Genomic DNA, 16,689 nt, shown 5'->3' with positions numbered 1-16,689 from the left:
AAACTCCAGTGCTAGCCTCTCTACACTGGCTTCCTGTTAAGGCTAAGGCTGATTAAGGTTTTACTGCTAACCTACAAAGCTTTACATGGGCTTGCTCCTACCTATCTTTCCAATTCGGTCCTGCCGTACATACCTACACGTACGCTACGGTCACAAGACGCAGGCCTCCTAACTGTCCCTAGAATTTCTAAGCAAACAGCTAGAGGCAGGGCTTTCTCCTATAGAGCTCCATGGTCTCAATGGTCTGCCTACCCATGTGAGAGACGCAGACTCGCTCTCAACTTTTAAGTCTTTATTGAAGACTCATCTCTTCAGTAGGTCCTATGATTGAGTGTAGTCTGGCCCAGGAGTGTGAAGTTGAACGGAAAGGCAATGGAGCTTCGAACCGCCCTTGTTGTCTCTGCCTGGCTGGTTCCTCTCTCTCCACTGGGATTCTCTGCCTCTAACCCTATTACTGGCTTACTGGTGCTCTTCCATGCTGTCCCTAGGAGGGGTGGGGTGTCCCTAGGAGGGGTGCGTCACTTGAGTGGGTTGAGTCACTGACATGATCTTACTGTCTGGGTTGGCGCTCCCCCCTTGGGTTGTGCCGTTGCGGAGATCTTTGTGGGCTATACTCGGCCTTGTCTCAGGAAGGTAAGTTGGTGGTTGAAGATATTCCTCTAGTGGTGTGGGGGCTGTGCTTTGGCAAAGTGGGTGGGGTTATATCCTGCCTGTTTGGCCCTGTCGGACGAGGCCCCAGTGTCCCCCGACGCCTCCTGTCACAGCCTCCAGTATTTATGCTGCAGCCATGGGCTTCATCAATAAGTGCATCGATGACGTCGTCCCCACAGGGACCGTATGTACATACCCAAACCAGAAGCCGTGGATTGCAGGCAGCAGCCGCACTGAGCTAAAGGCTAGAGCTGCTGCTTCCAAGGAACGGGACTCTGACCCGGAAGTTAAGAAATCCCGCTATGCCCTCCGACGAACCATCAAACAGGCAAAGCGTCAATAAAGGACTAAGATCAAATCGTACTACACCGGCTCTGACACTCATCAGATGTGGCAGGGTCTGCAAACCATTACAGCCTACAAAGGGAAGCACAGCCGAGAGCTGCCCAATGACACGAGCCTGCCGGATGAGCTAAACTACTTCTATGCTCGCATTGAGGCAAATAACACTGAAACATGCATGAGAGCACCAGCTGTACCAGAAGACTGATCACGCTCTCTGCAGCCGATGTGAGTAAGACCTTAGGACAGGTCAACATTCACAAGGCCGCAGGGCCAGACGGATAACCAGGACGTGTACTGCGAGCATGCGCTGACCAACTGGCAAGTGTCCTCACTGACATTTTCAACCTGTCCCTGTCAAAGTCTGTAATACCTACATGTTTTAAGCAGACCACCATAGTACCTGTGTCCAAGAACACTAAGGTAACCTGCCTAAATGACTACCGACCCGTAGCACTCATGTCTGTAGCCATGAAGTGCTTTGAAAGGCTGGTCATGGTGCACAGTCACACCATCATCCCAGAAACCCTAGACCCACTCCAATTTCCATACCTCAGATCTACATATGATGCAGTCTCTATTGCACTCCACACTGCCCTTTCCCACCTGGACAAAAGGAACACCTATGTGACAAATCTATTCATTGACTACAGCTGGGGGGGCTGTAGTGCCCTCAGCTCATCAATAAGCTAAAGACCCTGGGACTAAACAACTCCCTCTGCAACTGCATCCTGGACTTCCTGACGGGCCACCCCCAGGTGCTAACGGTAGGTAAGAACACATCTGCCACACTGATTCTCAACACATGGGCCCCTCAGGGGTGTGTGCTTAACCCCCTCCTGTACTCCCTGTTCACTCATCACTGCATGGCCAGGCACGACTCCAACTCCATCATACATTTGTCGATGACACAACAGTGGTAGGCCTGATCACCAACAACAACAAGACAGCCTATAAGGAGGTGGTCAAAGACCTGGCCGTGTGGTGCCGGGACAACAACCTCTCCCTCAACGTGATCAAGACAAAGGAGAGGATTGTGGACTATAGGAAAGAGAGGACTGAGCATGCCCCCATTCTCATCAACAGGGCAGCAGTGGAACAGGTTGAGAGCTTCAAGTTGCTTGGTGTCCACATCACCAACAAACTATTGTGGTCCAAGCACACAGCTGTGAAGAGGGCACGACAATGCCTATTCCCCCTCGGGAGAATGAAAATATTTGGCATGGGTCCTCAGATCCTTAAAAGGATCTACAGCTGCTCCGTCGAGAGCACTGGTTGCATCACTGCCTTGTATGGCAACTGCTCTGACTGCAATGCACTTACAGAGGGTAGTGTGAACGGCCCAGTACATCACTGGGGCCAAGCATCCTGCCATCCAGGACCTCTATACCAGGCAGTGTCAGAGGAAGGCCCTAAAAATTGTCAGACTCCAGCCACCCTGACTGTTCCCTCTGCTACCGCGTGGCTAGCAGTACAGGAGCGCCAAGTCTAGGTCCAAGAGGCTTCCAAACAGCTTCTATTCCCAAGCCATAAGACTCCTGAACATTTTTGAAACTGCACTGTTGGTTGGGGGCTCGTAAGTAAGCAATTCACTGTAAGCTCTACCCCTTTTGTATTGGCCCATGTGACTAATAAAATTTGATTTCAAAGCACAATCTTTCAGGATTTTTTTAGAAATGGAATAGTACGTCAAACACAAATCTATTTTTTTAACGTTTTCTATGCTTTATCTCCTTATAAGACCCTTTCAGAAAATACATCACAATCAAGTATTTTGAAGACAACTTATTAGAAAGAAATACCGATCCTCAAATTGAAAGCGATTGATCAGGTTTGAATCCTTTGTTTTTTAGAGGAAGTGAGAAAGAGTGTGAGTAGGAATGGGAAGTGCATCTCGTGTTGATAGCAAGCCCCAAGTCTGATAGAGTGTGTGTGTGTGTTGGATTATGAGAGACCTGTTTGTTCAGGAAAATAAACAAAATTGAGCACTTTAGATGTTTCTAATTGTTTTTGTATTAGGTTTCAAATTCTCTTAAAACAGAGCACATGTGACATTGCATTGTGAGAAAAAAAACAATCGCAAAAAGTATTGCTACATTGGGGCGGCAGGGTAGCCTAGTGGTTAGAGTGTTGGACTAGTAACTGAAAGGTTGCCAGTTCAAATCCCCCAGCTGACAAGGTTTTTTCTGTTGTTCTGCCCCTGAACAGGCAGTTAACCCACTGTTCCTAGGCCATCATTGAAAATAAGAATTTGTTCTTAACTGACTTGCCTAGTTAAATAAAGGTAAAACAATTGCAGATGTTCAGAAAAGCTACCACAATCAAGCAGAAATCACCAAAAAAAATCAATTCTGGAGGGATTGTAATACAACAATATTACAATGTGTGTGTGTCTATTCACACAGTCCCCGCTGTTCCAGGTGTATTTTTACCAAATCTGATTCTACTGCTTGCATCAGTTACCTGATGTGGAATACAGTTCCATGCAGTCATGGCTCTTGTAGTAGGGTGCACCTCCCATAGTCAGTTCTGGACTTGGGGACTGTGAAGAGACCTCTGGTGGCATGTCTTGTGGGGTATGGGTCTCCGAGCTGTGTGCTAGTAGTTTAAAACAGACCTCTTTGTACATTCGGCTTGTTAACACTTCTTACAAAAACAAGTAGTGATGAAGTCAATCTCTTCCACTTTGAACCAGGAGAAGCCTTAGACCTCTGTGCCACTGTCCTATTGACTTATTGATGCAATATGTCGCTTAAAGTAAGTAAACAAATATACGTTTCAAAGAATCTCATAATTTGCATACAGGGAGGTACCAGGAAAACTGGTCACAATCTAGACACAGTGGACGAATAAGCAACCTATTTTATGTGTAGATGCATGTCTGAAAATGTGGGCACAATCAGAATGGGGACAAAATCAGGACAAAGGAAACATGTTAAAACCAGGTTTAAATTGAGTTTAAGACATTAGGAACCATGCTTTGAGACCTGAAGACGTGCGTTTGCTCCTCGAGTGAATGCCTAAGCTTTACCTCTGCGAGCTACAAGTCTTGAGGCAGACATTAGATTCAAACTCAGCCAGTCACGTCAGAGTTTGTGACTGGACATACATTTTTTTTTAGGGTGCAGTTGTTTGTCAGTCCAACCCAAAGGGATCCAACCTTTTGATAGAGTCAGATTTTACTACGACGCCCCGTCGGGATATGAAATCCCTAAAGATTGTGGGACTTGACCCCACAACCTTAACTCTGACAGTCTAGTTAGGTCCTATGACAAGAGTTCTAAACCTCATTTTATTTACCTTTATTTAACTAGGCAAGTCAGTTAAGAACAAATTCTTATTTTCAATGACGGTCTAGGAACAGTGGGTTAACTGCCTGTTCAGGGGCAGAACGACAGATTTGTACCTTGTCAGCTCGGGGATTTGAACTTGCAACCATCCGGTTACTAGTCCAACGCTCTAACCACTAGGCTACCCTGTCTCTTTTGAGAACTCTTAGGTCTACAGCAAATTATTCAGATAAAATATCATAACAAAGTCATGCAGCATCAGAATAAGTCACTGCATGTTGCTATATAGAATGCAATCTGTGGCTTTTGACAACCCCTGCTGCTCTCTATGCTGCCCTCTTGTGAAAGACAATTGGTGGACCAAATTTCTCCTCAAAGCAACTCACCCTCACAACTAATCAAAACATAAGGCTAAAGAAGACCTTTCCCTAGACTGTATATTATGCTCATTATAAGGAAGCGGGTGAAATCAATGTGTTTATAGTTGAACATTTGTGGCTGCACTATAGCCAACTTGAAAGCCATTTAGAGTAACCTAATTTACGATAAATATCCTAGCTAACCTTACAGCACAGTAGCAAATAGTCTTTAAGGTTGAAAGCGAGCAGATCTATGCATTCAGGAGTATGCTTCATGAACACTATGCTACATGATAAAGGTGTACACTAGATGCCTATAAAAAAAAACTTTTACCCCATGCAAGCGACCCCCACGAGATACTCTGTGTCCATGTTCCCGTTAGTTGTGTGTTTCTAGGCAGAAAAAGCTGGTTGACAGTCCAAGGAGTGATGTTTCCCTGCTGCAATGACGTTTCACAGGTGGCTAGCTAATACACGTGTCAACAAACAAGACGTCACACGGAGCCCCAAAGTGATTGGCTCTGAAATCGCAGTTGCTATGCGGGTTTATTGAATGGAAATGGGTACGTTCGAGGTGATACATTTTGTCTGCCTTTCCAAGTATGTGCATTATGAGGATAAAACTCTCTTGACTTGCGCCTGCATATCGGATGCATGAACTTCACAAAAACCATGTGATCGACGGTGATGCAGTTTTTGATGAAGCCCACTCACCACGTGACGTCCATGAACGTTGAATTTTGGGCGATATCAGGTCTGTCTTTGCCACTAACGATTCGCTGATACCAATGCTATGACGCTGATGAAGTTGTCTCACGCACCTGCCGCACGAGCGCAGACACACTTCCCCAAGCTCTGGAAAGTGCTGGTCATAAAAACGCTAGCGAGCTGATGGGTGCAGACAATGTTCTTCCCCAAAAACGACAATCTGTTTCCGTAGCTATAATTAGCTAGCTTGGTGTCATCTAAAATACCACTAATTTATAAGACAGTTGTTATTTGATTAATGGTGGTCGGGACCCACCTATGTGAAGCTAGCCACAATAAAGGCTTAGACAAGTGGAATTTGCTGTTCGCCTTCAAAGTAAACGTCTCTCAATGAAAGTGATGCCAATGAATACAAATAGTTGAATCATGACAGAATGGAATAGATCATGCTAAACAAGGATGGAATGTTCTTATAAATTCAACAAAATACAATAATTTATTCATTTAAAAAAATATCTGAAATCACACTGGATTTATTAGACTTTAGAATTGCGTTGTGGGGCATACTTATTTCACTGTACAGCCTTACCTATGGATTGTGGATCAATGACAAGGGGTATCAATCTACTCAGTGACACCCAGAGAATAGTAGCGTCGTAGCTCTTATTACGGGACTCTGAAAAACGCTGAATTTAGTCACATTTATTGTTCCAGTCAACCTACTATATACATGTATTGAACACTATTGCAGAGGGAAAACAATACAGCCTGAAAGCTCTGAGGCCATTGGGAAAAAAGCACTTGGGTACTGAGTAGACTGATACCCCATTTTAATTGATCCCCAATCCTTAGGTAAGGCTGTACAGTGGAATGTGAATGTCAATATGCACAATAGGCTGACTTTAGGGAAGTGATTTCCCACAGTCAAAGTCCCACAATAATCAAATTGTAATGGTCACATACACATATTTTGCAGATGTTATTGCCGGTGTAGCAAAATGCTTGTAAATTTACATTTACATTTACATTTAAGTCATTTAGCAGATGCTCTTATCCAGAGCGACTTACAAATTGGTGCATTCACCTTATGACATCCAGTGGAACAACCACTTTACAATAGTGCATCTAAGTATTTTAAGGGGGGTGAGAAGGACTACTTTATCCTATCCTAGGTATTCCTTAAAGAGGTGGGGTTTCAGGTGTCTCCGGAAGGTGGTGATTGACTCCGCTGTCCTGGCGTCGTGAGGGAGTTTGTTCCACCATTGGGGAGCCAGAGCAGCGAACAGTTTTGACTGAGCTGAGCGGGAACTGTACTTCCTCAGTGGTAGGGAGGCGAGCAGGCCAGAGGTGGATGAACGCAGTGCCCTTATTTGGGTGTAGGGCCTGATCAGAGCCTGGAGGTACTGAGGTGCCGTTCCCCTCACAGCTCCGTAGGCAAGCACCATGGTCTTGTAGCGGATGCGAGCTTCAACTGGAAGCCAGTGGAGAGAGCGGAGGAGCGGGGTGACGTGAGAGAACTTGGGAAGGTTGAACACTAGATGGGCTGCGGCGTTCTGGATGAGTTGTAGGGGTTTAATGGCACAGGCAGGGAGCCCAGCCAACAGCGAGTTGCAGTAATCCAGACGGGAGATGACAAGTGCCTGGATTAGGACCTGCGCCGCTTCCTGTGTGAGGCAGGGTCGTACTCTGCGGATGTTGTAGAGCATGAACCTACAGGAACGGGCCAAGCCTTGATGTTAGTTGAGAACGACAGTTTGTTGTCCAGGATCACGCCAAGGTTCTTAGCGCTCTGGGAGGAGGACACAATGGAGTTGTCAACCGTGATGGCGAGATCATGGAACGGGCAGTCCTTCCCGGGAGGAAGAGCAGCTCCGTCTTGCCGAAGTTCAGCTTGAGGTGGTGATCCGTCATCCACACTGATATGTCTGCCAGACATGCAGAGATGCGATTCGCCACCTGGTCATCAGAAGGGGAAAGGGAAGATTAATTGTGTGTCGTCTGCATAGCAATGATAGGAGAGACCATGTGAGGTTATGACAGAGCCAAGTGACTTGGTGTATAGCGAGAATAGGAGAGGGCCTAGAACAGAGCCCTGGGGGACACCAGTGGTGAGAGCGCGTGGTGAGGAGACAGATTCTCGCCACGCCACCTGGTAGGAGCGACCTGTCAGGTAGGACGCAATCCAAGCGTGGGCCGCGCCGGAGATGCCCAACTCGGAGAGGGTGGAGAGGAGGATCTGATGGTTCACAGTATCGAAGGCAGCCGATAGGTCTAGAAGGATGAGAGCAGAGGAGAGAGAGTTAGCTTTAGCGGTGCGGAGCGCCTCCGTGATACAGAGAAGAGCAGTCTCAGTTGAATGACTAGTCTTGAAACCTGACTGATTTGGATCAAGAAGGTCATTCTGAGAGAGATAGCGGGAGAGCTGACCAAGGACGGCACGTTCAAGAGTTTTGGAGAGAAAAGAAAGAAGGGATACTGGTCTGTAGTTGTTGACATCGGAGGGATCGAGTGTAGGTTTTTTCAGAAGGGGTGCAACTCTCGCTCTCTTGAAGACGGAAGGGACGTAGCCAGCGGTCAGGGATAAGTTGATGAGCGAGGTGAGGTAAGGGAGAAGGTCTCCGGAAATGGTCTGGAGAAGAGAGGAGGGGATAGGGTCGAGCGGGCAGGTTGTTGGGCTTTTTTTTTTTTTTTTTTTTTTTTTTCAGGTTGTAAATAAAAGCTAATATTTGCGTAAACTCTACACAGTTGTGTTCTGTGGGTATTACCTTGTTTAACATTATCTAGTCTATGGCATGATTCCACCAATTGTAACCTTCTGTATCAATTTCAAAGAGTGACTTATTTTGAAGGCAACATGCAATTTCTGCTATTGTGGCTAGTTTCACAGCACATAACCTGTTCCGGTCAAGCCATACTAGCCAGATGAAGCTAGCTGGCTGCTTATAAGGTTAGTTTTGGGTAACAGGGTTAAGTAGCTGGCTAGCTTGTAATTTCAACAGGAGAACAAGCAAGTGGCTATCTAGCTAATACTTACTCACATTGATTCCTCAATCATTGTTAAGAATATTGAAAATGACTGCCATTTTTACTGGTCATTGTTTTCAGGCGGGTTTGCATTGGTGCTAGCAATGTACCAAGCTAAAGCTAGCTAGAGACATATGTTAGTAGCAACTTCAAAAATTTGATCCTGATCTAATTGCAAATGCTGACAAACATTTCCCATGTGGTCAAACAAATAATGCCTTATTGCCAATGCAGTATTGTACAGCTTTGACAGTGATCGTAATGGTGGCGCTTGGCTTGCACGTGCAAATACAATCCAATTCTATAATATAATTGTATTATTTGACGTGTCAAATTTAAAGCTCTGAATCTTTGACACGTAAAAGAATCGCCGTTCCATACTATTTCGCCCCCCAAAAATAGACATTCCATGTGTTTAGTCCAAACTTTAGTCCAAAGATCAGCCTGACCTCTAGCTTGCTGTATTGAAAACATGAGATACACGAAAATGTATGTCATAAGGTGAATGCACCAATTTGTAAGTCGCTCTGGATAAGAGCGTCTGCTAAATGACTTAAATGTAATGTAAATGTAATGTAATGAAAATAACCATATATTGCATAGCCTATATTGATTAAATTAAGGGGACTTCATGGAAATGTCCACAATATCTATATTTTTTGTTGACATTTAACTTGTCAGATGTCAGACATAGGCAGAATATTCCTGAAAACGGCCTATTGGGTGCATAACTGAATTTATAACAATTTGAATTCGGGTATTTTTTTCCAAACTACCATTTGGATACACTGACCTGCTTAGGGTGTCAGCTTCTCATATCAGGTAAATATTGCACCATCCACTGCACCATGAAAATGTGTCTACTGCAGCATGAATGACATTTTAAAAATAGGGAATAAAAACATTGAAATAATTTGTAATGCATTTCATTACTATTGTTTTAATGTGTTTAATGTGAATCCATTTATTGATCTTGAATCGCATCGCCTGCATATGATTCCAAATCTGCCAGCTGAGAAACACATTCTCATTCCGCTAAGGATCTCTGTCTACCAGCAGGAAAACTACTTTTTTTTCATTTGATCCTCTTTGTGTTTCGTTGGTATGGGTGTCATGGCAACAAAATCAATGAACGTTATCGCCCATAACCTAAATGGAGAGCGATTTGAGGTAACCGGAGCTGGTCGTCGTGAGTTAATAATTTAAGAGCATAAACTACATTTTGTTCACATGTAGAAGTGAGGGCGTCTTTTTATCAATTAACATGCACTTAAGAGTCGTGCTATTTTGTATTTGTACTCTTGAATGTTACGCTGTATGATACCTACTTTTTTTTGCCTGGGGGGGTTAAATCGTCGTGGGAAAGGAGGGGGACATTTGTCTGAGCAATTACGTGCCCTGTCAGAGCTTAAGAAGCTCGACATAAGAAAAATGCCCGAACATAAGGCCTGTTTTTTTCGTGATTACTTCAAACTGCGGCAAGCAGCTGGGACATGTGGTAATATTGTGAAACGGGGCTACACAGCGAATGCAATGAACTAGTTAACAGAAAAAAATGTTAAAAATTACATGTGTCCAGCCAAATAAGAAGGGCTTAATATGGTGCTGAAGGGGAATGTGGTTGGCTAGCTAAATGTACCTACTGTTGTCACGCACTTTTCTGAAATGATACATTTGATTACTGCACCATTTGTATTAGATAGTCAGTCAAGCATGTTTTAAGCAAGCAAAATTATTAATTGGGTCCACAATTGTTTAATCTTTCACCCCCTCTGTGTGCATGTGTCTGAGCACCCTCAGTGACAAAGTTAAACTAGAGCTGTGCGTTCTTCTTACCAGAGTTTTGTTATTGCTGAGTGACAGCCGTAATAACTAGCTAGTGATAGTCCTACCAGTGGCATAACTTAACTTTCATGGTAGGATAATGTCAACAGAACAGTTTTTATATATTGCCATGCTTATTTTTCCTTTGTTTTCTCCCCCTCCACAGATCAGCATGGTGTTGGTGAACTGTTAAACAAGTTGTCACAATTGGGTTTTGCATAGCTTTTTTTGAATTCCAAAAAGCTATATTTTTGGCGGGGGTCTTTCCCTTTCAGGATGATCTGATATTTATGTAGATAAGATACAAGAACGATAAGTGTTCATACAGGGGGGAATTATTCAATTTGGTTACAGTGCCTTCAGAAAGCATTCAGACCTTTTTCTACTTTGTTACATTACAGCTCTATTCTAAAATTAATTAAATATGGTTTTTTACTCAGCAATCTACATACAATCTCCAATAATGACAATGCGCAAACAGGTTTTTATAAATGTTTAAAATGTATTAAAAATAAAACATACCTTACTTGCATAAGTATTCAGACCCTTTACTATGAGACTCGAAATTGAGCTCCGGTGCATCCTGTTTGATTGATCATCCTTGATGTTTCTACAACTTGACTGGAGTCCACCTGGGGTAAATTCAATTGATTCGACATGATTTGGAAAGGTACACACCTGTCTATATAAAGGTCCCATAGTTGACAGTGCATGTCAGAACAAAAACCAAGCCATGAGGTCGAAGGAATTGTCTGTAGAGCACCAAGAGAGGATTGTTTCGAGGCACTGATCTGGGGAAGGGCACCAAAAAATGTATGCAGCATTGAAGGTCCCAAAGAACAGTGGGCTCCATCATTATTAAATGGAAGAAGTTTGGAACCATCAAGACTGTTCCTAGAGCCAGCCGCCCAGCCAAACTGAGAAATCGAGGGAGAAGGGTCTTGGTCAGGGAGGTGACGAGGAACCCATAAAGTGTCTGAATACTTGTGTAGTGTGGTATTTCAGTTTATTTGTAATGAATTAGCAGACATTTTATAAAAACCTGTTTTTGCTCAGTCAATATGGGGTTGATGGGGGGGCCGGAAAGTATTCAGACCCCGGGGGGATAAGAATAAGGCCTAAACTTAACAAATTTGGGAAAAGGGGTCTGAATACTTTCCGAAGGCACTGTATATTTCACTGACAAGCTCTAAACGTTGCCATTATACTTGTTTGATTGTTGGGGAGAAAGTACTTAATTGTATTTTATAAACATTCTTGACAGCGCTGGAGAGAACCTGTCAGGCTGAGGTTTACATCCATGCAGAAGATATAAATTATTGAATGCAGTATAGTACATTCTGATTACAGGTCTATTTATGGTTAACTTTAACTCGTCTTCAAACATGTATTGTATGTCACTCAGTGTAAATACACTGTTACCTGATGGAAAAGACTGCTCCTTGACATTTGTGGCCCATGCCCTGGGGAAGGCTTGTTCAGGGACACAGTGGTCATTAAGGCTGTGTTCAACGTGTGTTGTCCTGCATTGATTGTCAACTGCAACACTTTTCCATTCATCAGAGAGTTACATAATTGTCTCTTTCTGCAGGGTTAGTGTTTGAAGTCTTCAACTTCATTCCCAGACTCATGTTTTGAGGATGTTTTGAGGATTATTCTACCTGGCTCAGACAGGGAGAGTCCACTACGTATACAGGTGAGTGTACAACAAAGTCTTTAGTGTTGTGATGATATGTGCATTTATTTATGCATGTGTCTAGGTGCTGCTGTCGCTGTGCCAGGCCCGGGCCGCTGTGCTCTGCTGCGGTGTGTGGCTGAGTGATGCAGCGCTACGCTCAGGTACAGTATTGTCACACGATGAGCTGTTCATACTACTTTGACCTGTCCGCCTCTGGGTTGTATTCATAACCCTCCCCCCCCACCAAAAAAAAAGCCTATGAATACTGAGCGTTTTGTTAAAGGAAGTGTCCATGTAGTCCCGCCTTGTTGAAGTCAGTTTTCTTCTGTTTTGGTGCTTAATAATCACAACCCTCGTGTCCTTTCTCCTGTCAGAGCTTCTGCAGTTCATGCTGGGAGGGATGCAGAGTCGCCTGGACAGCAGCATAGTGTGTGAGGGACATGGTGGTGGGGGAGTGTCTCCGCTCCTGCATGGACATCAACAGAGCTAAGCTCAAATTCAAGGTACAGTGTGGCACCTTACCCAAGGTTTTAGGTGCATCTCAATAGTCTGAGGTAGCTCACTGTCACTATTCTGTTCTCTGCTCATACTGATCTGAATGGACAGGTGAAAACAAATACCATAATGCTTTCACCTATCTGCTGTTCAGATCAGTGCAAATGAAAGGAGAAGATGGAGGAAGCCACTGGAGACTGTTGAGGCGCACCCCTACAGTAGGCTATAACTGCCTTGTTATGAGTCCTGTGTAGGACACAGAAGGATGTGTTCAGTGTTTCTTTTCCTCAGGATGAGGAGACCAAGGAGCTGCTCTCACTGATGAATCAACTGTCTAATGAAGAAACAGATTTGACCTTCAGGAAGATCCAAGGGCAGACTGTACCCTCTCAGGCAATACCAACCCAGTTTGCTTCTGTGGCCCAGAAATCAGGAGCGGACCCAGACTCAAGCTGGATAGGTAAGAGGGCATTATCATAATCAAACCTATAACACAATACCGCTTGTTATACACTACATTTATTGACAATGTTGTCTGTGAAACTGAAGTTGTATCTTTCATTGAAATCATTACAACTTAATGAATCTTCCCATGGGCACTTAAGCATGGTGTTGAACTCACCAGCTTGTAGTCCTAAAAAATGGAAATGAGTTACCTCTGGTTTGTTCAGCCATTCCTGTGGGGAAAGAATAGGGTTTTGGGGTAAATGCCAAAAATAAGGTCTGAGGTCAACACAGGTTTAGGAGATCTTATACATTTTGTTCTATGAGATAATCGATCAGTCATCACCTTTATGAATTGAAGCCTTTGTGCTTCTTATAATTACATAAATGCCTCAATATTCACAGTGATGTTGGCTGAAAGATTATCATAACAAAACATAAGATTTCCTAAGCCTGTGTTTACCACCAAACTTATTTTCTGCATTTATACAAAAACGCCATTAATTTCCCCATAGAGTGGAGTTAGAGCCTCCAAAAAGACGCCATTTCTATCTCTATAGTGTTGTATTAACTAGGCTCTATCCTGTGTGTATGAACCAGTGATGAGTCGCTCACTCCCTATGATATATTCCTACGGGCAGGGCCGTTATTGGCAGGCCTTAGGGGGCCTGGCCCGCCCTACTGTATCTCCTTGCCCATCCAAATAAAATACTGATCATTTAAAGTGCCTTCGGAAAGTATTCAGACCCCTTGAATTTTCCCACATTTTGTTACAGCCTTATTTTAAAAAATGATTCAATTGTTTCTCCCTCCCACCCCCCTCAATCTACACACAATACCCCATAATAGCAAAGGAAAAAAGTGTTTGAATTTTTTGCTAATTTATTAAAAAGAAACTATTACATTTACATAATAATTCCAACCTTTTACTCAGTACTTTGAAGCACTTTTGGTATCGATTATAGCATCGAGTCTTCTTGTGAATGCTTTGTCAGGTTGTATGGGGAGCATTGCTGCACATCTATTTTCAGTTCTCTCCAGAGATGGGTTCCATTCCGGGCTCTGGTCTCCCAGTCCTTGCCACTGAAAAACATCCCCACAGCATGATCCTGCCACCACCGTGCTTCACCGTAGGGATGGTGCCAGGTTTCCTCCAGACGTGATGCTTGGCATTCAGGTCAAAAAGTTGGTTTCATAAGACCAGAGAATCTTGTTTCTCATGGTCAGTCTTTAGGTGCCTTTCCGCAAACTCCAAGCGGGCTGTAATGTGCTTTTTACTGAGTGGGTGCTGTCTGGCCACTCTACCATAAAGGCCTGATTGGTGGTTGTCCTTCTGGAAGGTTCTCCCCATGTCCACAGAGGAACTCTAGAGCTCTGTCAGTGACCATCCGGTTCTTGGTCACCAGAGCCTTGGTGGTTCCTGCTGTGTAACTTTCCAAATCATGTCCAATTAATTTAATTTACCACTGGTGGACTCCAATCAAGTTGTAGGAACATCAAGGAGGATCATTGGAAACAGGTTGCACCAGAGCTCAATTTCGAGTCTCATAGCAAAGGGTCTGAATACTTATGTAAATATAGTATGCTCTTTATTTTTTATGGAATTTGCAAAAATGTCTAGACCCGTTTTCGCTTTGTCATTATATGTGTAGATTGAAGACTTATTTAATACATTTTAGAAGAATAAGGCTAACGTAACAATGTGGTAAAACGTCAAGGGGTCTGAATCCTTTCTGAATGCACTGTATGTATCCAGGAAACAGCCACCCTACCTTATGTCCAGGGCCAGCTCCTTGTTGATCTCTTGGTAAGCCAAGAGACTTTGACTTTCAAGCGGACTATTATTTGTTCAGATGATGACGAAACATAAATATGTAGAAAAGGGCATGCCCAAACAAAACCAACAGCTATTCCAGCTGGGACTGATGATCACCCTAATCGGCTGCAGCTGATGTGCTTATAAAGGCTAAGCTCAGCACCTAGATCCAGTTGCTGCCATCTGGGGATAGAGTGTGGAAGTGTATCCTGGATAGTGTCTTAACACGAACATCAAAAACTCATATTCACCACTATCTACTTTCTTGAATTTTCCTAACATTTATATTTTCCCCCCTATTTCTTTTCCATAAAACGTCCTTAACTGAAGAGACAAGATATGGACACTATAAGCACTAGTGATGTTACTTTTGATACTGGAGCTCCAAGGCATGCATCAAAACATTGAAGTAGCGTGCTTTTTCAAATCGTGCGAGATCCCACTGGTTATGGTGCTTTCTTCGATTCCAAGCTGCTTTCAAACACCGACCTCTACTGGACACCGTACTTACAAATATGTGACTCACCACATGGATTCGGTCTTACGTAGCGAAATTAGAATTTCAGTTTTTTACATTGGATAAAAGTAGAGACTCAGAGCTACAAAATGGTATATCATACACTGCATTTGAGGTACAGTGGGAACGTTATTCTGCTTTGAAAGTTGATAAACTTGTAAAATCACTTTTGAGAAAATGGCAATTTAGTGTTTCGGTGAGAGAGCACTTCTTTGTCTACACCCGTTCAACATTGTTCACACCCTCTTAAGCTTTAGCACCACCCATCTCCTTGCATTCAGAGCACACACTTGACTCTGGCCGATGATTTGTTTACCTCTGGAAAACATGAAAACAGCTCTGCTGGCAACAATTTCATTTTGCTTTTTTGCAGACTTTTACTGACACCGGCCATATTCAACGGGTGTTGTACACTTTAGCTTAAGACATGTAGCTAGCTACCTAGATAAACAATAAACCTAGCTAGGTAAACAACATGTAAGATCGCACACATCACGTCACGCCACCTAACGTTAGCTAGGGAGCCAGCCAGCTAATGCTAGCTAACAGTACACTTTAGCTTGACATGAAACCACTTTCTAAATAATGCCATATATTCAGTTTTTTTTAAATAGTCAACTTCAAGGCAAAAAAGGGAAGAATGATGTAAGATGCAAACCTGGTATTCCAACTGATTATAGGCTACTAAAGCCAACAACTTACCGCTGCGCCATGGAGTTTTGCTGAAAAAGTGGAGAGAAAAAAATGTCTTATCTGATCAATTATTGCTTACCAGCAGATAATGAAGCTCTGAGTAATGAACCGTTTTTTGGCAGAATTTGGTGACAGCACTGAAACCCTCAGAAAGCCTTGGTTTCCAATCACTAATAAACACTAGCGCTGCAGTTACACAACCTGACTACAGAAACACTCAACTCTGACATAAAGCCATTCTGAAAAACCAAAACCATCAAATTCTACACTCAGGTCATTTGTTCCTGCCAAAAGTCTCTGACTTGAACAAACCAAGGGACAACCTGTAACCCCTCTGATTCTAAACAAAGAGCCTGACTTCCTTCACTAGGCCCATGGTCACAAGCAACAAGCTCCATCTGATATGTAAGCAACAATGTGAGACTTGGAGCAACCACCACCAGGGACAAGTGAATATCGACCACAACCTCAGCACACTCACATGGAACACAATCCATTTTCCACTAACACCTCTTTGTTTCAGCCCTAAGCACTCACTGGAGGGGCACAGTTAGCCATAGCTGCTTCACTTTGACTTTCAGAGAACCTAATTGAGACCCATCTCACTTCCCCTGAGCCTCAGTGTTAATCACACCAGCATTACCAACAAGGGAAAACACTAACCATACTCTCCTTAACTCTTAACCTCTCTAGGCTAGGGCTGGTATTTTCACATCCGGATGAAAAGCGTGCCCAAAGTAAACTGCCTGCTATTCAGGCCCAGAAGCTAGGATATGCATATTATTGGTAGATTTGGATAGAAAACACTGAAGTTTCTAAAACTGTTTGAATGATGTCTGTGAGTATAA

At 43.5% G+C, this 16,689-nt stretch overlaps 1 long non-coding RNA gene across 2 annotated transcripts; it reads left to right on the top strand.

Annotated features, from left to right (window-relative positions):
- The first annotated feature begins 5,238 nt into the window (after window positions 1–5,238).
- Window positions 5,239–13,582, top strand: LOC124004065. 2 transcript variants are annotated; one of them, XR_006833306.1, is made up of 5 exons: window positions 5,239–5,396; window positions 11,790–11,894; window positions 11,959–12,037; window positions 12,251–12,379; window positions 12,663–13,582. It is a non-coding gene; the product is annotated as an uncharacterized LOC124004065 (long non-coding RNA). The 2 variants fall into 2 exon arrangements; XR_006833305.1 differs by lacking the exon at window positions 5,239–5,396 and adding an exon at window positions 8,239–8,297.
- Window positions 13,583–16,689: the final 3,107 nt, after the last annotated feature.

Source organism: Oncorhynchus gorbuscha, linkage group LG18 (assembly GCF_021184085.1).
Source record: "Oncorhynchus gorbuscha isolate QuinsamMale2020 ecotype Even-year linkage group LG18, OgorEven_v1.0, whole genome shotgun sequence".
NCBI classification, from domain to species: Eukaryota; Metazoa; Chordata; class Actinopteri; order Salmoniformes; family Salmonidae; genus Oncorhynchus; species Oncorhynchus gorbuscha.
The sequence above is the reverse complement of the archived record's forward strand: the minus strand, read 5'-3'. Positions and strand labels throughout refer to the sequence as shown.